Genomic DNA, 25,295 nt, shown 5'->3' with positions numbered 1-25,295 from the left:
TTCATATTAATTAGTGTACCATAAGTTAATCATATAATTAAAATAAGTTTGGTTATCTGTGATGTTTTTTTTTGTGGCTCTTTAGGTCGACCCTCGTCAGATGAACCAGGAGGAGCCTGTCTCATATGGGCTTTACTTTTTTACTGTGGTCTCCTGGTCTGAGTCATTTATCTGATTCCACAACACAACGCAGAGGAAGGGCAGTGATGGTGGTGAATCTGCATAATTGAAGTGAATATAAAAACAGGATTCAGATAGATTCTCTGAAGCAAAGATAATGTTGGGAGGAGATTTTAATACTGTACCTAATGAGTCCTTAGATAGATGGCCCCAGAGGGTCCTGATGGTGTCAGCTCCAGGGTGCTAAAGATCTGTGCGGACCAACTGGGTTCAGTGCTGCAGTACATCTTCAACCTCAGCCTGAGATGAGAAAAGGTTCAGATGCTCTGGAAGACATCTTGTCTGGTGCCAGTACCCAAAAAGGGGCACCCTAAAGTCTTGAATGACTACAGACCATTGGCACTTACATCACACCTAATGAAAACTCTGGAAAGGATTGTACTGGACCACCGCAGAACCCTGGTGAGTACAGCACTGGACCCCTGCAGTTCGCCTACCGGTCACACCTGGGAGTGGAGGATGCAGTCATCTATCTGCTACACAAAGCTAACTCTCACCTGGAGAAGACGGGGAGCATTGTGAGAGTTATGTTCTTTGACTTCTCCAGTGCCTTTAACACCATCAATCCACCTTTACTGAGAGATAAGCTAAGGGCGGCGCAGGTGGACACTCCCCTGCTGTCCTGGATTATAGACTATCTGACCTGCAGGCCACAGTATGTACGGCTACAGAGCTGTGTGCCCAAACAGATTGTTAGCAGTACTGGGGCTCCACAGGGTACTGTCCTTGCTCCACTCCTGTTCACCTTTTACACCTCTGACTTCAGGTACAACTCTGAGACATGTCATCTGCAGAAGTTTTCGGATGACTCTGCAATCTGGGGGTGTATTAGAGAGGGGAGAGAGGAGGAATATAGGTCCTTGAATACCAATTTTGTGGAGTGGTGTCATCTTAACCATCTCCAGCTTAACACCAGCAAGACCAAAGAAATTATCTTTGACTTTCGAAGGAATAAGTCTCTGCTGAACCCTGTTTCCATCCAGGGTGAGGACATAGAGGGCGTACATTCCTTCAAGTACTTAGGGGTACACCTGGATGATAAGCTGGAGTGGTCTGGTAACACTGACGCCCTGTACAAGAAAGGTCAGAGCCAACTCTATTTTCTTAGGAGACTCAGGTCCTTTGGTGTGTGTGGAACACTGCTACACATTTTTTATGAATCAGTGGTGGCGGCGGCCATCTTCTACGCTGTGGTGTGCTGGAGCAGCAGCATCATGACAAAAGATGCAAATAGGCTCAATAAACTTATCAAGAAGGCTGGCACTGTGTTGGGGATGAGCCTTGACCCCCTGGAGGTGGTGGCTGAGAGGAGAATGCTGACCAAGCTCACAGCCATCATGAACAACACCTCTCATCCGCTTCATGGGACTGTTACTGGGCAGCAGAGCACTTTTAGCAATAGACTGCTCCAGCTACGGAGTTCAAGGGAACATTTCCGCAGGTCTTTCCTCCCGGCGGCTGTCAGGGTGTATAACGCTGACCTAGGCTAGGACTGTTTTTAGGACCTAGGCTAGCCCTTCATTTGCTCCTCTATGGACAGCATGCTTACTCCATTGTACTTTTTGGACAATCAGTCTGTATAAACCTCTGCACATTTTGCACATATTTTATTGTTTTTACAGTGACTATGATCAGCACATTTTGCACACACCTATGTATTTATTTATTTTTATTTATTTTGTTGTCTTGTGTTTTATAACTATTCTGATGTCTGTTTTGCTTGTCTTGGGCTGGACTGCTGTAACACATCAATTTCCCTACGGGATTAATAAAGTATTATCTATCTATCTAATAGTAGTTTGGAGTCAGTGGAATTGGAAATCTTGCGTGTGGGTTTGGGGGTAATTGATATTTGGAGATGTCTGAACCCAGGAGTAAGACAAAAATTGATCTGTGATTGATTATGAAAGAATTAGAAAGTTTAACTGTTGGTGTTAATATGAGTCCCGCAGTATTGACTGATCACAAGGGGATCTTTTTATCGTTTTTTTGTACATCTAGTCCTTTGAAACCTAAAAACTCAATTTACTGGAAGTTTAACAAGAATCTCTTGGATGCTGAACAATTTGTTAAGGATGCTACTTCCATTCTTAGAAAGAGTTATGAAAAAGCTTTACTGGATAAATCATTTTCTAGGAATTAGGAATTTATTAAGTTTAAAATAAGACAACATGCAACTAAAAGTAGTAAAGACTTTAATAAGATACTATTATTAAAGAAAAAGTTGACCTTACTCAACCCATAAGAACTTTTACCATGGTATACTATAGTACTCTGTGGTACAATACGGTATGTACCATAGTACACTGATGTGTACTATGGTACTGTCGTAGTGTACCATGGTACATCTAAGGGTACACTATGGTACATTCATTGTACCATAGTGTACTATGGTTTGTGCCATAAGAGTTCCATTGTACATTTAAGTGTACACTGTGATACACTTATTGTACCATAGTTTGTTTTACCACTGACAAATGAATGTACTGTAACTGAGTGTGGTAGACAAAACACATACAAATGAATGACCTGTAAAAATTGTCATGAACCTCTCTTAAAAGATACTGCTGTTTGACTGTCGCCATATTGCAGACACATAGAGCCTGAGCATTGGTTCATATGTACCTCACAGCTAGGAATTAGGCTACAGAAACACAAACAATCTGGATAAGGATCATAAGGATGTTTATTGTGAAGTTTTCACTTAATAAATAATTTAAAAAAGATCATGTGAAAGAGCATTTAACACCCTCAAGAACCACCTTAGCTCTGCCCCAGTGCTTCGTAGTCCAAAAGGCATCACAGTAAAATGGTATAATCCCAATGGTGTACGGAATGCGGTGTAAGGTCTAGATGCTTCATCCAGGGACACCTGCCAATACCCCTTACAGCTGTGCTCCCTGCAACGCTGGAGGACGTCTTTATCGAAGCCCCTGGATGTCGGCCTGCAGGTGCCGCTGCAGCGCCGGTGTTTGAGACGAGGAAAGTCCCGGGGAGGCAACTTCCTCCGCTCTCTCCCCCCGGCGCAGTGCCTTCTTCTCCTGGGCCTCTCTTGGGAAACCGAGGGCTCTGCCTGGGGTCAGGTGCTCGAGTCTCTTGGGTTCGCAGCAGGAACCTCGACTCCTGGAAGCTGCCCGCCAGCTCCTGACTCTGCTCCTCTTGCTCGAGGACACGATCGGTCCTCATCCATGGCACTGTAAGCCTCCAAGGCCTTGCCTGTAAGCATGTCCTCACCTTGCTGGTAGGGGGGCATCTTAGGCTCTTTATGGAACATGCCCTCTGGTGAAGCACGTGTAGCAGACATGGGTGTTGAACTTGGTGGACCCTGGTCCCGACCCGATGTCACTGTAGTGCGTTGTCGTGGTGCTGGTGTAGGAAGAGCAAGCCTTGGACTTTCTGCTGTGGAGCTGATGGAGCCACACAAAACACCTAACAAGGTGTACTGCATTACTGGTAGCTGGCAGCACAAACTGAACTATGATGGAGGTTTAGATGACAATGATATAATTGTCCCACTTGAGATCTTGTGTTATTTCAGGATACACCTGTATGTCGTCATTATGAAAATCATCCCCATCAGTTGGGGTCTCATCAGATTCTTCTCCAATTAGCTGCAATGTTCAACACATTTATCCATCATGACAGCATTTTTTCTAATAATAGCATGACTTGCATTTTGACTCGGGGTGTCTAGTTAGAGAAACATTTTTGTTATTTTGGGATTGTAATTTACACACCTGTAAGTCATCATTACGAAAATCATCCTCATTTGGGTCTCATCAGATTCCTCACCACTTAGCTGCAATATTAAACAAATTTTTTAGTTATATCAAAATCTTCTCCACTAAAACACGACTTATATTGTGATTGGGCTATGTAGTTAGTGAAACTCAGTTCAAAGCTTTTTCTTTTTTTAGGATTGAAATATACACACCTGCATGTTGTCATTTTCAATCACATTGTCTGAGTCCTCTTCACTGTGCTGCAGTTTGAGACAAATGTCTAATTATTAACAAATCAGCAAGCTACATATGCCAGCAACATAATTAACACTAGGTAAGTTAAAAACCTCAGGAATGTACAGTGTATCCATACAGTAGATTTTAGTACTAAGGTATGTTAACAAAGTTATATCTTTCTTCTAACTTTAGACTGCGACCCCTTAGTAGTAGTCTAAGGTTCATTGTATAGGGTTAAGTGAGTTACAGAGTGTCATCTCCTACAGATGACAAGGCTGAACTCATTGAAATAAGGAACAGGCTGACAAGTACAGAGGAGACGTCAAAGAAATTCGGAAAAGGACATCATATTAAGAAAAGTGTTTAACGATAAGTCCACTGAGGTATGCCAAGTTAAAAAAACACTTAACATTAACTTAACCGACCACTTTATTAGAAACACCTACTGTACCTTGTACCTACACTCATTGGCCACTTAATTAGGCAGGCCTACACCTACAGTACCTTATAGGTATATAGCTTTTATTTATTTGAGATGCAATCATTTTCTTGCATTTGGTTGTCAATGCGTGACCTGAACAACTGTAGTTAAACAAGGAAGAACAACTATGTTAAACAACAATAGCCTATATTGTCATTTTGACCCTGGTGCACAGCTATGTCACAATGTCACTTTCATCCCCAAAAAGCCAAGTGACCCATTTAAAGGCATAGCTCAGCATCATATATGGTCATATCAGCTGATTAAAAATGAGCTATTATGAATATTTCTGTAGCCTGCCATGCCAGCAATTGTTTGGGACTTACTTGGCCAGTATGACATTAATTGACTGTAATTATCCCTCAAATGTAATTTCACATTTGCCTGAGATGGTGTATTTCAATTTAATTTCATCCCTCCTGGCTCCCCTAACTTCAGATCTTTTCCAGGAACAACATCCCCGAACTCCTTCTACCACCAAACACCAAACACATTTGCAGTTGTAATGCTTTATAATTGAGCAGAAGGTGCACACATGTACTGTATTACAAGCAAGCACACAGGTAGCGCAATTGTTTCCTCACACGTGTTTCTCCAAATGTTGTCTTTCTCTATAAGATGTCCAGCTCATCACATTGAGGGATCGCTGTTCCCGGGCAACTGCAGCAAAATACACAAATGATCTGATGCGTGGCTTGTACACTACGGCATAATGGCACCTCACTGTGTCCTGGGCTCTTTGTCTAACGGTGAAACAAGGCCACCCCTGTCCCGAGAGGAGGCTGAAGCTATAATTGGTGAGTGTTGATGGCTTAGGTTATATTCTGAAATCATCGTTTAGTCTGTTTTGTTCAGGTAAATAATATTTTTCTGCTCTTTTTCTCTCGTTAGCTGATGTAAAAGCTATGTTCCCCGAGAAGACCCAAGCAGAAATCAGAGCCTGTATGAGACAGAAGCTACTTAATGCAGCAAAGATCCTGAAGGGTCAGTGTGGTGTGGGCCAGCAGAACCAGCATCATGAACACGAGCCAGTCTCCATTTAAATGTCCTGCTCCCTTTAACTTCAGCTGTAAATTTTTATTATTATTGTTTTTGTACATTTACTGTTATGATCATATTCTGTATTGATGTATGTATTAATACATTTTGAGTTAACCGGTTAATGAATTGTGCATTTCATTACAAAACCTATAATGTTTTAAATAGCCTGTACATTTATGTTGGCTTTCTATTTTCTCTGCAATCTTCTTCAGGATGAATACAGTGTGCCTATGTACTGTATCTATTTATCTATCAATTATATTTTAATAACTAGTGTTATGTACCATGGTACCCCTAAAAGTACCAAACTTGTACCATACTACTGTCAAAATATCATAGGATAAAATAGGTTTCAATGTACTACACTGCACTTTAAGAATACCATGGTATACAGTATAAGTACCATGGTACATGTACTATGGTACTGTCAAAAATACCAGGGTACCATACCATTGTACTGGTAGCATAAATGTACCATGGTACAATTTCTTACGGGAAGTTTTGTTCCAATTTCAAAATATTAAAATATATATTAAAAAATAATTAAAAAAATATTTTGTAATGTGTATTTTTTAACGTAATAAAAATTAATATTTAACGTGAACGTTTTTTTTTACTTTTATTTTGTCAGATCAAATGCACTTTTTCACCAAGATCGTTTAATTTTGAAAGACGGGGAAAATGTACTGTAGGTTTTGCAAGAATGCAAATTAAACGCTATCATTAGCTACTTCAGAGGTTTTTTTGCAGGTCTCATAGTACATTCACTGTGATACAATATGGGATGATTAGGAGAAAGGACACAAACACGTTTAGCGTGTTATTTTTTTCCGATTTAAAGTATGTTTATATACGATTGGGTTACGGTGAGACAGATCGATATTTTTATTCTGGATTCTGTTTATATAACTTTTTTTTAATTCGTCCACTAAATTCACTCTAACGGCACATCCAGTTGTTTAAAAAATATATTTTTCAATGTGGCAAATTTTGCCGTTCATTTAGAGAATTTCCGTACGGTTTTTTTTCCTGCATTGATCCCAGTTTATTTGTGGAAGGTTTTTCTTCGCCTCAGAAATGAAGCATCCCTCTCTAAATATGACGGTTGTCTTTTTTCCAGTTATTTTACAAAACCACATTTTTAAAAAAACGCGACCTACAGTTAAACGGGATTTTAAAAAATTTAAAAGCATTAACATCCAAAGCGAATATTTTTCTTTAAACACTGCAGCTTTCAAACACAAAGAAATGTGTAGTCTACTTCTGGTTTATTTTTTGTCGAAATACTGGGTTGAACTGTATTATTGCTACTAGTGGTAGGAATTGCGTGTTCAATGTGATTAAACTATTACGGTTTGTAATTGTACACTTTTGGTATGTTCCTGTTTTAATAAATATATAACGATGGCACTTTGTTAATTTTTAACAAATTAAACACTTTGTTATTGGCTTTAATTTGATATTTTTTGTTTTAAATGTGTTTTATATCCGGTACTGATTCAAATATTTCACTCGGTAATAATACATAAACATGTATTATAATGTAATTGAAAATATTTTGAATTCTGTGGAAAGATGTGAAATTTGTTAAATCATAATTTCTATCAACTGCATTTAAAAAAAATAAAATATCGCTGTTAAAATTTTGTAGAAATGCAATTAAAAAGATTGTTTTGGTTTATATTGAATAGTGATGGCTCCCAAGTGCAGAGAAGACTAGAAACGGGATTTTGTTCAAAAGAATATTGCAAATGCTTTTCATATCTTTTTCAGACTATCATCAGATTTTCAGTATTTCTGCCTGCATAGACTATCAAGCTTTGCTGCACAGAAAGCTTTAGTTTTATATCGTTATTTTCTGCTTCTTTCTTTATAGCTTAAATATATCTTATGGGAACAAACAAAGGTTTTTTTTGTAAGCGCCTATCTAAGGGAATGGATCATTTGCATTTGCTTTGTGCTTTAGTTCTATGCTGGATAATGGCATAATATACTGTATTTTATTGTGGGGGTTGTAATTGCAGTAATTCAATGTTGTAAGCCTCTAATTAAAACAATTATTTTTTATAATATTTAGTCATCCTGTATCTTGCTTTGTACCATTTGGTTTTCTAATCTTACAGTACATTCTTTCAGTTTTCACAAAACATTCTCTTTAGTTTTTGTTTGTAATATGTTTTCGTCACAGTAAGCTCAACTTGCGTTCATTAAAAAAGATGCAGCCCTAAATGAATGCAGCCACTGTCTTGAATTCAAAAGGTTACTCATCACCTTAATAACCCTTTTCTGCTTGATAGCAATGTTAAAAATGGTAACTTCTAGGATTTGAGGAAGAATTTTAGCATTTACCTTTTTTAAGTGTATAAGATAGTGACTAGTTGGCTTTAAAAAATGCTTTTTACCCAGCAACAGTATGAAAGAACAATTGCAATCATATTATTTGACATTTTGATATTAATGGTACAACTGCAGGATGTCTAGCTCATTTCACACCTTTTGTTTATATTCTTCCTTTTGTCTGTATGCAAGGTAGAACTGCTTCTTAAGAAGAATGTGGTCAATTACAAAGAAATGTTTGTAGAGAGAAAAAACAACTCCTAATATGGAAACTTAGAAAGAGCTTCCTGTGTGAATTTGCTGTATAAAACTCATTGCATTTATCATCTCGGTGGAGAGGTTACTCAAGGCTCTGTATGAGAGGCTGCTCTCAGATCTGCATGATTATATCCTCCCCATGCGCATGTATAAAGGGACTCTGCTTGACCGCACCTAACCTGAGTGAAGACTTTTCTTCGACAATTTCTTGGCGCTGCGGGCAGGGTCACAAACCCCTGTGGAGAGGGAATTTTTTCCTAACGAGTGAGCAACAACAGACCACAGTGCACACCATAAGAGGTAAGGGAGCCTTTTGAAATTCCCTGAGTGGTTGCTGTTGTCGCTTGATCGTAGAAGGGATTTTCCCAATTCAACAGGGTATGTGATCCGAGTTTTATTGTGTGGTCGGGTGGACTCTTAAGAAATCGGTGGGTTCAAGTCCCACTAAGTCCGGGTTTGAGTCCCGGCAGAAATCGGTGGGTTAGAGTCCCACCAAGTCTGGGTTCGAGTCCTGGCAGAAATCGGTGGGTAAGAGTCCCACTAAGTCCGGGTTCGAGTCCTGGCGAGAAGGAAAATAAAAAGTTATAGTCCGGGTTAGATTTTTAAAGTTCATGAACTGTGAAGCTAGAGTAATAGGTGTAAGGGAAAATATTTATCAACCGAAAGAGGCGCCAGGGATAATAATAGATTTTTGCATATAGTAGAATATAAGTGTAAGTATATATATATTAAAAAAAATATAGAGAAGAAAACTGCAGAATTATATTTTGAACTATGTGTATTACTTATAAGGAACTTATTAACATTTGTGTTGGAGACAAATGTATTTGGATCACTAAACCTCTGCTGTTTAAATAATATAGGTAGTTTCTTAGTAAATATGGGAAATAATCTGAGCTCTCAAAATGTGCCAGTGCCTCAAAAGGGAACTTGCACATGATTTATATATGATAATTAGGGGCCCATAACTATGAAGGATCTTTGTAAGTGATCAGAATGGACAGGGGAAAGTGGAATTAGGAAAAAGAGGTTTCCTGAAGATGGGATATATGACAGGGAGAAAATAGAAAGTTTAAGGGGAAAGTTGGAAGAGAAGGAGAAGAAAGGAAAGAAAGTGAATTGGAAAGCTTATATGTCATAGAAAGAGGAATCACAGAAATGATGGGAAGCTTCAAAAAAGGGTAGTCTTGAAAATAAAGAACAGCAAGCTGCAGCTAAAGTCATGGCCATGCGTACTAGAAAGAAAGTCTCCACCGAGATTAGAAAGCGGTCCGGAGCCAGAGCCTTTTTTCCTCTGAGCACGATCATGGTGACTGGAACCCTCACTATTATAAACCATATCGTCCACCTCCACAGGCTTCTCCCAGTGCACCAACACCAACCTATTCTGTTGGCAAATGGGGAGTTGTAATTGATCCTCCATCTGCAGACATGCGCTCACAAATGGGGCACTGTCAAATTCAACAATTGCGGCAACTTCCACCTGCACAATCAGACAGAGGACCGGTACCTGGTGCAGTGGGAGAACACCCACTGGGTTCAGGGTTTTCAGGGGCAAGTGGCTTTGTTCGTGAAATGCCAATGTGTGCTTTTCCAGGTCCAGAAGGAACTCCAGCATATGTACATTGACCTTGGTCTCTAGTGAATTATTTGCATTACTCAAGTCTTTTCCTAAATTGCCTGATGATCGTAAAGAATTTAAAAGAAAGTTAAGCCTCATTATTGATTGTTATAAGCCTAATTACAGTGACATAACCTTGTTGCTAGATCATATTGGTCCTAAAGGTTTACAACATCCTCAAAAAACAAAAAAAACGAGGAGACAGATTGGCCGACACATGACCCAAATGATGCGGCGGTGTGAATAAAAATCATTTCCCTAATGACTGACTTGATCAGTATTTGGTTCAGTTAAACAGTTAGAGCTCTTTGAGGACATGATCATCAAGCCCCATAGCTCTAGATGAGATTTTAAAGTGCTAGGCTTCTCTTTGCTAGGATGCTCTCAGATGCTCTCTGTGTCTGACTGCTGTGAGCAGATGTTTTTTTTCTGCAGCAACATATAGGATGGCTGTTTAGACAGTGTAGACTGACTTTGAGACTCACTGCCAACTTCCCTTCATTAACCTGTCTGCCTTTGTTGCGAGTCATGTAAAGAGACAACCTTTGTTGAAATTGTCCTGTATCTGTTATAGGAAAAGTATTGAGACCATTGATAGCTCACAATAATAACTACTGTATGTCCTTAACGATTCGCTCTTCAAGGCAGTGTCAAATTTATCATGTTAAATTAGCTTGTGTTTTGTTTTTGTAATAAACTTCTGATGGCTCTTTGATCTGTTGTTAAAGCTGCTAAGATGCCACCCTCGTGCTTTGCTCAACAAGCTGAATTGTTTGTTTCTACCCATGCATATTGCTTAGAAAAAGAAAAATATTTTAATATCTTTACAGACTCATTATATGCTTATGACGTAGTACACGATTTTGGCACTCTGTGGAAAGAACAAGGGTTTCTTACTTCAAATGACACCCTTATCTAGCATACAAGTCTAATTTCAAATCTGCTGACTGCTATACTCTCACCAGCTTCTGCTGCAGTTGTGAAGTGCGAGGTGCGCACAGGAAGATCAGAAAGTATTTTGTTGGAGCGCACTCAGACTCCTTCCTTAAGTGGCATGACTGCTCTGCAGGCAGCTACTGATGAGAGGGAACAGGAGTCTTGGGTGGGCTCTGGTTTCTGTTATAATACTGCTAAGGGACTGTGGGTCTCCCACGACGGCCGCGTGGTGGCACCCCGTTTCCTATTCCCATGGTTTGCCCGCCTGGCGCACGGTGAGGGCCATACGGGCAAAGGGGGGATGTGTCAGATGGTGCAAACTCAATGTTTGCCCCTGGATTCACCAGTGTAGCGGAACAGCTGAGAAAACAATGTGTAATTTATCAGCAGCATAACCCTGGAAAGGTACCAAAAGTTGCTACCTCTGCACATTCTCCACCATGGTGACCTTTTGTACATACTGTATACATATTGATTTTGTACAGATGCCAAAGTGTTGTGGGTACGAAAATGTGTTAGTGATTGTGGATATGTTTTTTTTAAATGGGCTGAGGCCTACCCTTGCAGAAAAGCTGATACCACTAGTGTTGTAAAAATTTTAATGAGAGATTTGGTGTGTTGATTTGGGAACCCAGAGATGATTTCTAGAGACCGAGGAACTCATCTCACTGGATAAATCATGAAAGAAATGTGTAAGGCCTTACAAATAACACAGCACCTACACTGCCCATATCACCCTCAGTCTGCAGGAGCAATGGAGAGACAAAATGGAATCCTGAAAAACAAATTAGCTAAAATTTGCAAACAAACTGGCTTTAAATGGCCTGATGTGCTGCCCATTGCATTGATGGACATGTGGTCATCCACGAACAGAAGAACTGGACTCTCGCCATATGAGGTCCTGATAGATAGATAGATACTTTATTGATCCCGTGAGGGAAATTGCAGTGCAACAGCAGCTTAACACACACAACACAGCCACAGTGTAACGAATTATATAATAATAGTACAATACATACAATACAATACAAGAGTTAATCACAGTCCAGACACACAAGAGGAAACTAGAACAGAACAGTACACTACACAGAAAATCGTATCACACGTATGAATATAAATATAGATGTAACCATAGATATAAATATAAATATAAATGTATTGCACAGGTCCCTGGCATATATTGCACAAAAGTGGTTGTAAACGGGAAAAAGAAAAAGAAAAAGAAAGAGAACAGATGTAGCAGTAGATGTGTATATGCGTTTAGTCCAGAAACAGGTCACTGTCGCTGTTGCCTCTGCCAAGACGCAAGGTGGATGCGTTGTACAGTCTTATGGCAGACGGCAAGAATGACCTCCTGTAGCGCTCCCTGTCGCACCGTGGATGAATCAGTCTATTGCTGAACGTGCTCTTCATTCCTGCAAGCCTGTCATAGAGGGGATGGGAGAAGTTGTCCATGATGGCCTCTAGTTTGGACATCATTCTCCTCTCAGCCACTACCTCCAAGGGGTCCAGGTCAGACCCAATGACAGAGCTTGGTCTCCTGATGAGCTTGTTCAGCCTTTTGGAATCTACTGCTCTAATCCCAGAGCCCCAGCACACCACTGCATAGAAAATGGCACTCGCTACCACCAACTGATAAAACATGTGTAGCATCTTACTACACACATTGAAGGACCTGAGCCTCCTCAAGAAGTAAAGTCGGCTCTGTCCGTTCTTATAGATGGCCTCGATGTTCTTAGACCATTCCAGTCTATCGTCGATGTGCACTCCCAGGTACTTGTACGAGTCCACCATCTCCACGCCACTCCCATGGATGTAGACAGGAGTAGGTTTGACCTTTTTCCTCCTGAAATCTACCACCAGTTCCTTTGTCTTTGTAACATTCAGTTCCAAGTGGTTCACCCCACACCACTCCACAAAGCTGCTGACCAGTCCTCTGTACTCCTCCTCCTGCTCACCCTTGATACATCCCACAATTGCAGAGTCATCTGAGAACTTTTGCAGGTGGCATGACTTTGAGTTGTACTTAAAGTCCGAAGTATAGAGGGTGAAGAGGAATGGAGAAAGAACTGTCCCTTGAGGTGCCCCTGTGTTACTCACTACCAGTTCAGACACACAGTTCTGAAGTCTCACAGACTGTGGTCTGCCCGTCAGGTAGTCAGTGATCCACGAGGTCATGGAGGCATCGACTTGCATCTCCTCCAGCTTCCTCCTTAGCAGTAAGGGCTGGATGGTATTGAAGGCACTGGAGAAGTCGAAAAACATGATGGGCAGGCCTGTGAGGTTGCTGGTATCTCCTCCCTTAACATTGAAGGAAATGGATATTCATCAAATGGATGATGCAATATTGTCCCTTTGCATTGGTCTAACTCGAGCTGTCAAGGCTTTTCATTCGCAGGTGCAAGCAGCGCAAGCTGAACCAGCAACTGAAGACTGTCACTCCTTTCAGCCGGGTGACTTAATCTATATCAAGGACCACTGACTAAAGAACACACTGCAACCTAGGAGGGAAGGCCCTTTCCAGGTACTACTCACCACCCACACCGCAGTAAAATGTCAGGGCAAGACCACTTTGATCCACTCATCGCACTGCAAGAAGGCCCACCTATCTCCAGAGGGAGAGAACAGCGCGGACTCCAATCAGAACCCTATCACCCCAAATTCCAGTGCTTAGTTTTCATCTGTGTTCTGGCCTTCGTAATTTGTTTTCCCCTCCTGTGGGAAGGGGTAGATGAAACTGCAAATAATAACACCGGAAACTGTTCCCTGACTTGGGAACCACCACTGGCCAAATCAGGAGGCCCTGAAGCAGATGACACCAGTCATCGATGTGCCACCAGGAACATCGCAGGCCCGGAGTAGAGGCCCAGAAGAAGATGATGGGCAGAACGTGAATTAAGTACAGACTGAAAAGAAACTGTGAAGTGATGAGCACACCCATGATAAGGGAGTGAACGGCATAAATACATTTTTAGCTGTCACATTTGTATGCGAGCAGAGAGAATTAGAGTTCGTGTTGGGTTTGCACAGCGGTGTCGAAAAAAAAAAAAACTGCTGTCGGGGGGTTACCCTTGGGAGTGATTCCCCTAGATGCAAATGATTATTGTGGTTTGTTTGTTCATAAGATGTTTGGCAGGTATGGAACAAAGAGAAATTTTACAACTTCAGTTAGAATTGTTCTGGAAAATGGCACAGCTGAGGCAGGGGGACAATGTGTAGATTTTTCTAAGAGTTATTACACAGCTGTTGACCTATCTTGTAAGCTCCCTAAGATTATGCTGGGCTCCAGTCTACCTGTGCTGTAAGAACTAAAGGCACAAGATTTTTAGGAAATTCCATCTGTCGATTTAATTTCACGAAGAATGTAATGAGTGAGAAAGAGGATGCCTCAATAACAAGTAGAGAAGTCACATTTTGATATGGTCCTGGTGACAATAAGACCTTTATGCTAACTAGCTTTAAAGAATCCACACCTCGGCCATCCCTACACGGTACTTTTTGGATTTGCGGGGAGCACTGGCTGCCTGAGGGATGGTCAAGATCATGTTATTTAGGATGTGGTGCCCCATATCAGGTTACAGAAAAAGCCCCTTCCAGTCTAAGCCTGTTTGCCAGAAGAGGAAGATCATGGAAACTGAAAGGTTCTTTGCTATTGCCTTTTCGCCATATGGAGGGGCAAAGCTGGTCTTTGAAGCTGCAGTAGAAAGAAGGTTGATTCATTGGAGAGATTGGCAAGTGAGACAACCAAAGGTCTTCAATCAATAAATGTGGAATTGGTGGCACTGGGGACTGTTGCAATGCAGAATCATATGGCACTGGACTACCTTTTGGCTGCCCAGGGCGGTATGTGTGCTGTGATAGGCTCTGAGTGTTGCACCTATATTCCAGATGATTCTGAACATATCAACAACCTGGCTGAGAAGAAATATCTTAACTATAATCCTGATGATTTGGGAATTTGTAGTTGGATGAAGAATTTATTTGGACCCTGGGGTGCTACCCTAGTGCAGTATATTTTCTATGGGTTTGTGATTTTGGTTATCATTATTGTTAGTTCTGTGCTTAGAGAAACTATGCTCACTATGTCTTATCAAAGTAACTAATCTTAAGCCTGTCCGAATATCTCCAACTCTGCTGCAACCTTATGAAAGTGAAGATGAAGATAAAGCATTTTTGGAAATGTGTGTTATAGAAGTGTAAAATAGTGTAGTTGTCCCTAAAAGGACAAAAGGGGGGAATGAGGAAGAATTTTAGCATTTACCTTTTTTAAGTGTATAAGATAGTGACTAGTTGGCTTTAAAAAATGCTTTTTACCCAGCAACAGTATGAAAGAACAATTGCAAGCATATTATTTGACATTTTGATATTAATGGTACAACTGCAGGATGTCTAGCTCATTTCACACCTTTTATTTATATACTTCCTTTTGTCTGTATGCAAGGTAGAACTGCTTCTTATGAAGAATGTGGTCAATTACAAAGAAATGTTTGTAGAGAGAAAAAACAACTCCTAATATGGAAACTTAGAAAGAGCTTCCTGTGTGAATTTGCTGTATAAAACTCATTGCATTTATCATCTCAGTGGAGAGGTTACTCACGGATCTGTATGAGAGGCTGCTCTCAGATCTGCATGATTATATCCTCCCCATGCGCATGTATAAAAGGACTCTGCTTGACCACACCTAACCTGAGTGAAGACTTTTCTTCGACAGATTTGAGGCCAGGTTCTACTGTAATTATTTACTCGTTTTCAATAGTCACTAGAGATAAAATGAAGCTAAAAACGTCACTACTAAATGTGTTGAAGTCCTTAGCATATGGTAGATGACTGTGAAGTCATACTCCTGCAGGATCTCAATCCACCTCACCATTTGCCGAGACTACAGCCAGCAGCTCCCTCCAGGTGATGCAATAATGTGCACGACGACCCTCTCCCCGTCTGGCCCCTCCTGTGCTAGCACTGTGCCTACCCCCGTCTCACTGTCGTCTGTATCCAGCACATAGGGCAGCGTCGGAGCCAGGAAGGCCAGGACGGGGGCCCACACCAGTGCTCCCACCCTCTCCCGCCAAAACGCCTCCGGAGGGCCGACGCCAACGCTGCGTAGTTGTAACGCTGGTCCCTGGGTACATCCAGCAGCGCCTGGCAGGCCTTCCCCTCCAGAACCGCAGCGAACTGGCCCGCCATCACCAGTCGTTTGCCCAGGCTGCCATCTGAAACTGTGCCTCAGAGAGTTGCCATGGAACCTCCCCGTTATATCAGCTCGGTCGCATCGGTGCTGGCTGGACCCTGCTGGTCTGGCATCTCCTTCCCGACACATGGCCTGAGGCGAAACAGGAAAGGGTCCCTCCTCCGCCGAGTGAGCCACCGTTGGGTAGCCCTGATGAGGGCTGTGGCCACCGGTGGCACTGAGGAACCGTTCCGGCCCCTGGCGGCTGCTGCTCGCCCCCAAAAGGTGCTTTAGGGGGTTGCTCGGCTGCTGGGGGAACCGGCGCTTCTCCGAGTCCGACATCAACGGCTGCTCATTGTCCATTCTCCCACTCTAACACCAATGTAGTATTTTTGGGTTCGGCGAGGATGGACACAGTGACTCAGACCCTTGTTGGCTGAAAAACGGCGCTTTATTTTTTGGCAGAGCCAGCACAGCACCCCCACGCTCATGCGCCAGCAGAGAGAGAGAGAGAATGAGTGAGTGCCAGAGAGAGCAAGAGAAAGAGAGAAACACACTGGGCTCTGTTCGGGTCATTACAGAGGGATAGGGTGGCAGTCGAGTACAAGTATAACAGGGGTGCGAAACCAGGGAACTATTTATAAGAATCCGGACAATCTCCCCAGACTGGTCAGCAGCCTTACTCGCCCCCCCCCCCATTGCCCACTGCCCACTGCCCCCAAATGCGCTACAATATTAAAAATATTTAAGAAGTTGCTGTTCATAAATTAATAAATGAGTATGAAAGGAAAATGTTCTTGTTCTTGTTCTTCTTATTTACTGATTTAAATAAGAGTAAATGTTTTTGATAATTTCTTCCAGAAATGTTGGGTAAAAACTTTCAACCTCTAATAATGTGGGTTTTTTTTAATTCAACAAAACAGGTCCATACGTGTTGATGTAAAAAATGTTTTGGTCTTGGGGAGCTGATTCCTGACAGGTATGGCAAACCTTCCCACCCTGGCCAGTGAGCACTGGTGGGTCATGGGCTCCAGGTCTGGCTAGATTAAGGTCTGGACTCACTTTGGTTGAAATTAGTTCAGTAGCCTGTTGTCTCTCCAGATGAGTGTGAAGCTCCAGGAAGTGCTAATCAAAAAGAAAGGATGGTACATATTTCCTTTTTTCTTCATACTAATTGAGATAGATATGCTTTCATCAAAGTTAAACCCATATATTTGAGCGTTAAAGTGTCCCCATATTTCAGTATGGTTGACATTCAAAATCCTAATGACAGCATTCCTTAATGAGCTTGATAACAACAAGCGTATGTATAGAACACATTGCTAATACTCTTTCTTGTGTACACAAACAGAAAATAACAAAGGAGAACAAACATAAAAGTGCCGTGAGCATGTACAGATGCAGCCATTCAAAATGGGTGAGGTATTTCGCGGCATACCGCGACACGCCCACCGGGGTATCACGCGGTTCACGTGTGTCACGTGACTAACTATCCGGCGTCGCCTTGTAAAACCGCCAGGGGGAGCTTAACCTCTCATGTACAGCATTTGAGCCTTTAATTTTGAACTGTGTATTACAGCATGTTAATCATCAGTCATTAAAATGTTGGTATATTTTATGAAAGCAAGATTGCTCAGTTGGACAAAAGTACACAACCTACCTTTATCAGAAATATTTATGCATCAAAGCCTTTACTGAAGATATTACTAATAGTATTAATAATGGATGACTTTGGACAAGCTGTATACTCAAAGTATAATTTCTTTAGCACATTTGTACAAGCACTTGGAATCTGTCCAAGCCATACTTTTTCAGGCATTTTGTTTTACTTCAACGGGCATAAAAACTTCCTTGCTTTTAACAGGGCGTTTCATAATTTCTAACTACGAAAATGATTTAAAATGCGACACCTATCATAAAAAAAGAAAAAAATACACACCAGTATTCCATTGCTCCCTAAACAATGTAAGCTTCGAAGTCTTTAACTAACGTGATACCGGAGTCAACAAGCATACTTTTAGAATTTGATTAAAAGGGAATATAATATGGAATCGCGTATCTCAAGAATTTAATAACGGTATGATTATACCCGTGTACTGCGGCAGGGCTGTGTAGGGCTGTTTCGCCTGCCTGTTCATGCGAGCTGTCTTGTAGCCTACTGGTCTAGGTGCGTGACTACCAACTGGCAGGTTGTGTGTTCGAATCCAGCTGGTGCTGGACCTTTCAGTTTTATTTATTTATTTTTTAATCGAGTAACATAAACATATTACCGTATGCAAACTGTACTGTATACAATATGTATATGTATATTTAATGTCTTAACTGTGCCCGTTTAAGTATTGAATACTCATATCTAATTTTACCACTGAAGGGAAATCTTAACATAAACATACAGTATATGGCTGGTCTCGGTACTTTAAAGAAAAAAATACACACCAGTATTCCATTTCTCCCTAAACATTGTAAGCTTCGAAGTCTTTAACTAACGTGATACCGGAGTCAACAAGCATACTTTTAGAATTTGATTAAAAGGGAATATAATATGGAATCGCGTATCTCAAGAAATTAATAACGATATACAGATGCAGCCATTCAAAATGCGCGGTAAAAACCCGCGGTACAGTAACCTACCCACAAGCCACCGCGGGGCACCGGAGGGTACCGCAGGGCAAGTGATTGGCTGGCCAAAATGACCGACAGGGGCACTCGTGGTGCATTGGTTGGTAGTGCAAAGATTTAATCATTTAATGTCTTTACTGTGCACATTTTAATCCGCTTAGTTTTGAATATTTATATGGATTTTACCACTAAAGGGAAATTTTAGTAGCTGAGCATAAAAAGAAGAGGAGCATAACGCATCTGAAGGTCATAAACGATATTAATTTAAAACATTACTGTATGTATGTAAACTGTACTGTGTATGGCTGGTCTTGGTAGTTTAAAGAAAAAATACACACCAGTCTTCCATTTCTCCCTAAACATTTTAAGCATGAAAGTTTTATGAAACGGTACCCAAATATGCGATTGCTGTATAGAATGAATTTTAATTAAAAAAAAATATTTAACACGAACATTAAGCTGTTTACATCTTCCGCCTGAGAACAGTCACCCATTGCTACCCAACGCAGAATGGTGATTGGCTGACACCATCTGACACCCCTCTGATTGGAGAAAAAAGACGTGCTGGTTTGCTATACCAGGAAGAGGATTTCTTTCTATTCAAAACGTGTATTTTAAAAGTTTAAGAAGTAAAAACCTTACAGCGTACACAGATTTCTAAACTGATCAGGATCGTTATCTTTGTCTTATGCATAATAATGTTCACCGCTCTGTCCAGCAAATTAATAATAAACTTTATTTTATATAGCTTTTTAAACGAATAAGTAATTAGATTGCTCATAAACCTAATCACTTGCTTTTTCTTTTTATTTAGGCTCAGATTTCAACTATAGATCGTATTATTAATAACCATAATAACAACCAACCAACAAAAACAACCATATAAACATAATACCAACCAAAAACATAGATAACAACCACAATACAAAATCAAATAATCAAACCATTTTACACTCGCAAAGTCCTCCAATTATCATAATCCCGCCCCTTATGCAAAACCAAACCTTCCTCCCATCCCAGTTTATCCTGTTTATCATAAACAAAATCCACCTCAATTTTCAACATAAAGCATTACACAAAATCAATACCTCAACACTCCATACTCAACAACGATAATTCACAAACAGCCAGAACATGTAACTACACATTCCCAAACATACCTACTTTCCATAGCCCCGCCCCTTATGCAAAACCAACATCCCTCCCCTGTTCTCTCTCTCCCCTGGCGGTTGTAATTGTTTTTAGTTTCAAATAAATTTTAGCAAAGTCATGTATTTTAAAAATCTTAAGATTTTTCTATATATGTCTTTATTTAGTGGTTTCATTAGTGACAAAGGCTAAACTTTCTTGGAAAAATGTCTTTTATGTAAACCATGTTTGCTATTAATTCATTCAGGGCTAAAATATGTTCATTGTCTTCTAATGAAAGAAGGGTTCCTTTCGCCGTAGTCGGGAGCCTAGCCTTTAACTAGTAAGTACTGTATTTACTGGGTTTTTGAGGGGGGGGGGGGGGGGGGGTGTCTTTCGCTGGAAATCTCGCCTCCTACTTTGAAAATACCCGTGAAACCGGTTCAATTCGTCACAGCCAGCACTCCTGCAGAGAGTTGGGTTGTACTTGCAGTGTATACAGTACACGCGTTATGCTCTTCGTTAATGTCTGTGAAGTTTTATTTAATCTCTGAGCCATACTGATTCTTCTGGAAGCCAGTTTCCGCCAGGGAGTAAAAAAAAAACACACTAAGGTATTCTCTCCAATGCAGTGCAGTTAAAAACATACCTCTGATGCTGCTCCTAAATGAATATCGTTTATGACCATCAGAAGCTTTATGCTCCTTTTCTTTTTTCCAGTGGATTGAACAGGGAGAGGCATTTCATGATGTACTTTTCACTGATGAAACAACAGTGGCTCTGGAACAGTTTTCAACCAAGTCGTTTTATAAAAAGGGGAGATATGTAGACGTTACTGAAGCTAAAAGTTTAGCCTTTGTCACTAATGTAAACACTAAATAAAGACATAGAAATCCCTACGTTACAGACTGTATATGGCTGGTATTGGTAGTTTAAAGAAAAAATACACACCAGTATTCCACTTTCTCCCTAAACATTTTTAGGATCAGAGTCTTACATGTGGTTATTTCGAAAACGTTTGTACGTGCTCCTTCTTACCATGTTACTGTTTACCGTTACTGACCATATTAAGTTTAAGTGCCTGTGGGCACTTTTCCTGTCCGTGGGGGGTGGACCGTCTTTCATTAGAAGGTTAGTCTGTTCTACTCTGAGAATGTAGAGGGGATGGGAAGTGCCCGCGGTTATTTAATTAGTATTAAAATCTTAGTTATCTTTCTAGTTCACAGGTTTGCATGCATAATTTAATTTTGAAAGCCACTGAGACATCAGGTACTACTGTTGTATTTATGAAAAAGAAACAAAACAAAAAACATACTAACAACTGTGCCATCCTACTCCTTAGTTAATACATTTTATTATTAATAAACAGTTAACATTGTTAGCAAAATATTTTGAATTATATTTAACCCTATTTTTTCTTTAGTTTTGTATTTAACTTATTATATGATAGTCAGACTTAATGTATATTTGAACAATGAAAATATATTTTTACAAGATTTTACATTAAGCACTTAAAATTAATATGGTTAATAATAGTAAACTGTAACATGCTGTAACAAGATCGGTTAAACTCCGAAGAAAATCCTTTCAGAGAAAATGTTTCAGGTGTGAAGAACATTGATCTCCAATGCAATTTCAACCAAACCTGTTCCCACACACCCTGCCCCCACTACCATTAGAATATACACAAACATTTTAGCGTTTCATTCTGAGCAGAAGACCCTCACACCTGAAGAGTGCTGGCTGTGACGAATTAAACCGGTTTTACAGGTTTCAATCACAGACCATGTGACATGGGACTCAGTAAACTAACACACAGCGCCACTGGATTTGATAATACCTAACCAAAATCCGCAATATGGAAACAGAATCTGTGTAATTGTTGATAGATGATGTACTCGTAACATTTTTTCAAGACGAACTACAACATTTAAAAAATGACTTGTATGTACTTGATATCTCTAATCAATCCACGGGTTCCAGCACAAAACGAAACTAAAACGCATACTGTTTCGCGCTTCTTATTAGTTGCTCAAAAGTAATTTGACCGTATGAAATGCATAATATAAACCTAGAAACATATACGTGAGCAGTACTTAAGCACTGTAGTATCGGTGTTAAGACATACCTCTCAAATACTGTAAATCAAGTTAAAAATATCTCAAGACCGATTCTGGTCGTAATGAAACCATGTTTCGTGTATGTTTTCTTTTTCATCTTGAAATAACTCATTTCTAAATACCTTTTTCACTGTTAACATCTTGCAGCAACTTTGCGACAAAATATACACTCTGACAGTTCATCCTGCTACCAACATTAAATAAAACAAATCTTAAGATTTCTATATTTATGTCTTTATTTAGTGGTTTCATTAGTGACAAAGGCTAAACTTTCTTGGAAAAATGTATTTTATGTGTTGCGGAAAAAACTGACTTGCTTTAACAAAATATGTTTACAAATCCTTTCACCTGGCATTTTCGTAGTTAGAAATTATGGAACGCTCTGTTAAAAGCAAGGGAGTTTTTATGTCCGTTGCAGTTCTTTTGCAACATGAATATAATTATATTGTTATTAATTTCTTGAGATACGCGATTCCATATTATATTCCCTTTTAATCAAATTCTAAAAGTATGCTTGTTGACTCCGGTATCACGTTAGTTAAAGACTTCGAAGCTTACAATGTTTAGGGAGAAATGGAATACTGGTGTGTATTTTTTTCTTTAAAGTACCGAGACCAGCCATATACTGTATGTTTATGTTAAGATTTCCCTTCAGTGGTAAAATTAGATATGAATATTCAATACTTAAACGGGCACAGTTAAGACATTAAATATACATATACATATTGTATACAGTACAATTTGCATACGGTAATATGTTTATGTTACGCGATTAAAAAATAAATAAATAAAACTGAAAGGTCCAGCACCAGCTGGATTGAAACACACAACCTGCCAGTTGGTAGTCACGCACCTAGACCAGTAGGCTACAAGACAGCTCGCATGAACAGGCAGGCGAAACAGCCCTACACAGCCCTGCCGCAGTACACGGATATAATCATACCGTTATTAAATTCTTGAGATACGCGATTCCATATTATATTCCCTTTAAATCAAATTCTAAAAGTATGCTTGTTGACTCCGGTATCACGTTAGTTAAAGACTTCGAAGCTTACAATGTTTAGGGAGAAATGGAATACTGGTGTGTATTTTTTTCTTTAAAGTACCAAGACCAGCTATATACTGTATGTTTACGTTCCAAAATTAATATCGTTTATGGCCTTCACACGCGTTACAGTATGCTCCTATTCTTTTTATGCTCAGCTACTAAGATTTCCCTTCAGTGGTAAAATTCAATATCTACAACGGGCACAGTAAAGACGTTTACAGTAAGTCTTTCTACGACAGACCAACGGACCACGAGTGCCCCTGTCGGTCAACCAATCACGCACCGCGGTACCCCGTGTCATCTTACCTGCGGTACGTGTCTGTACCGCACACTTTGAATGGCTGCATCTGTATAGTAACAGTAAAGAACAGAGTTTTGGCCATTTTGTGAGCACATCCAGCCAAGCCACAGGACAGAAACCTGTGTTGGAGAAAGCAAGGCTGCCTGGTGATGGTTTGGGAGGTCTTGGGTAGAAAAACACGCCAGGGGCTTTCCACTCCGACGCATCGTTAGAAGCCCTGACTGTGTCACGCTCTGCACATCTAGAGGGCGCTGCTGCTCGGGCCTGTTCCTAGTTTCCCTGTGCTTTCCTTGTTCTTCCAGTTTGTCTAGTTGTTGACAGTCACCACCCCGGGCATGAGCTCTTCACCCCACTGCCCTCAGGCAAGAGATATAAGAGCATACGGACACTTACCACTAGAGTCTTCAATAGCTTCCATCCACAAGCAGTGAGACTGGCAAACACATTTAGCCATCCCCCTCGGACCACACCTACACCATCACCATCTACCTCTTTATGATTTCTTATCTATTGCACATCTCCAGTCATTGTTTACACGTCTGTATTGTTTACATTCAAACTGTCTGCATGTTTACTTGCACATTGTCTATTGTTTGTTTGTACATTGTCTTGATGCACTGTTTGCACTTTGTTTTGTTTTTTACACTTGTTTTACAATCGAGAGACTTTCTGTAAGTAAGAATTCCATTGTACCAGTACCAGTAGTGTTACATATGGCAATAAAGTTCACGTTCAAGTTCAAGTTCTGGGGCTTTATATTTCCGTGTCTCCCTCTCCTCCTCGCTCGGCATTGGGATCGGTTGTCGAGAGGCTCGCCTCACCAGGTCGCCCCACGTCTGCTACCTGAGGGCTCATGTCTCACTCTGACTCCGCCCGATACCATCAGCCCAGACCGAAACCCTCTCGTTTGCTCCATTCCTACCGCTACCCACAGGGTCCTCCCGTCTTGCCAGTCCCTCTCCGCGGCTACCCCCCGGCCACTGTGACAGAGTGCTCTCAAACAGAACCACAAAGACAAATTCCTAGTAGAATATCATAACAAAATATGATCGTACATTTACAGCTGGGTTTCAGTTTTGATAGTAGACATTCCTGTAGCTCAATGTGAAGCTCTTTGTATTTGGATAAAATCTTTATATCGCCTCCATGATCTTCAGCTTGTCCAGAGCTTGTTGATAGTTTTAGAAAAAAATTTTTTCAAGCTTTCAATTAAGAAGACCTATTGCACCATTTCACTGTCTGCACTCTTTTCTGGACTTTAATTATGGTGATAATGTTTACCTGGTTTCCTCAGCAGCACAAGACTTCTGGGAGGCCTATAGTCAAAGATGACTATAGGACTTTTAAGAAGGGCGAGACGGAAGAATGGTCAGTAGGTACCAGTTGGACAGGGGTCCGATAGGCGAGCAAGATGTTGAAGGTCATAAACACTGAGAGCACAGGAGTCTGGAAAGATTCCTCATACCGAGCGTCGGTTTGGAGTGAGCAGAGGGTTCAAATATTGAAGGACAGGGTATGGAACGCAGATTGAATAATTAGGGACAATTGGTGCTGTCTATACTCATAACAGCCTCAGACTCAATACACATCTGCACCACACACGTTCTACATGGTCTACAATGTGTTTTCTTTCACTACTACATATTGTTCTGGTTGTCTGATTTATCACAGTTTGTCACCATGCACTGCCTACACTGTGTGGTGTCGTCTGCTGTACTGTTTACATCCTGAGAGATCACATGAATACGAGGTCCAATGTTCTGGTCCATATGGCCATAAACTCCTCTACTCCTCAACTCTACTTGATTACCTCAAACATCCCCTCACTCCTCCTGACAGATCTGACCGCCGTGCCCCCTCGGCATCTCCCTGCCAAACGCAGGATGTGGAAACGGCGACCACTACAACAGATAGATAAGACTCTATTGATCCCAAAGGGCAGGGTGTGAATTATATCTTGGCATTAGGGGGAGCTCACCCCTGGTTGGGGGGGGGGGGCATAACACATGAAGGGCCAGTCAACTAACACATACAAAGTGAGCATTGGATTATATAGTGTGGTGCTTCCAGGGAAAAGGTTTATGTAACTGAGACAAAAG

At 40.8% G+C, this 25,295-nt stretch overlaps 2 long non-coding RNA genes across 2 annotated transcripts in view; one reads left to right on the top strand and one right to left on the bottom strand.

Moving 5' to 3' along the window:
- Nucleotides 1-25,295, bottom strand: part of LOC148647728 (uncharacterized) — a 492,485-nt gene that overhangs the window by 329,235 nt on the left and 137,955 nt on the right. The gene's annotated exons all lie outside the window — the stretch shown is intronic.
- Nucleotides 13,827-25,295, top strand: part of LOC148647726 (uncharacterized) — a 188,666-nt gene continuing 177,197 nt past the window's right edge. Inside the window, exon 1 of the long non-coding RNA XR_015926682.1 lies at nt 13,827-16,959. This is a non-coding gene — a long non-coding RNA (uncharacterized LOC148647726). The remainder of the gene's footprint in view (nt 16,960-25,295) is intronic.

This window comes from Lepisosteus platostomus, chromosome 15 (genome assembly GCF_059453375.1).
Source record: "Lepisosteus platostomus isolate fLepPlt1 chromosome 15, fLepPlt1.hap1, whole genome shotgun sequence".
Taxonomy (NCBI): Eukaryota; Metazoa; Chordata; class Actinopteri; order Semionotiformes; family Lepisosteidae; genus Lepisosteus; species Lepisosteus platostomus.
Note: the sequence above shows the minus strand (reverse complement) of the source record. Positions and strands in the feature narration are given on the sequence as shown.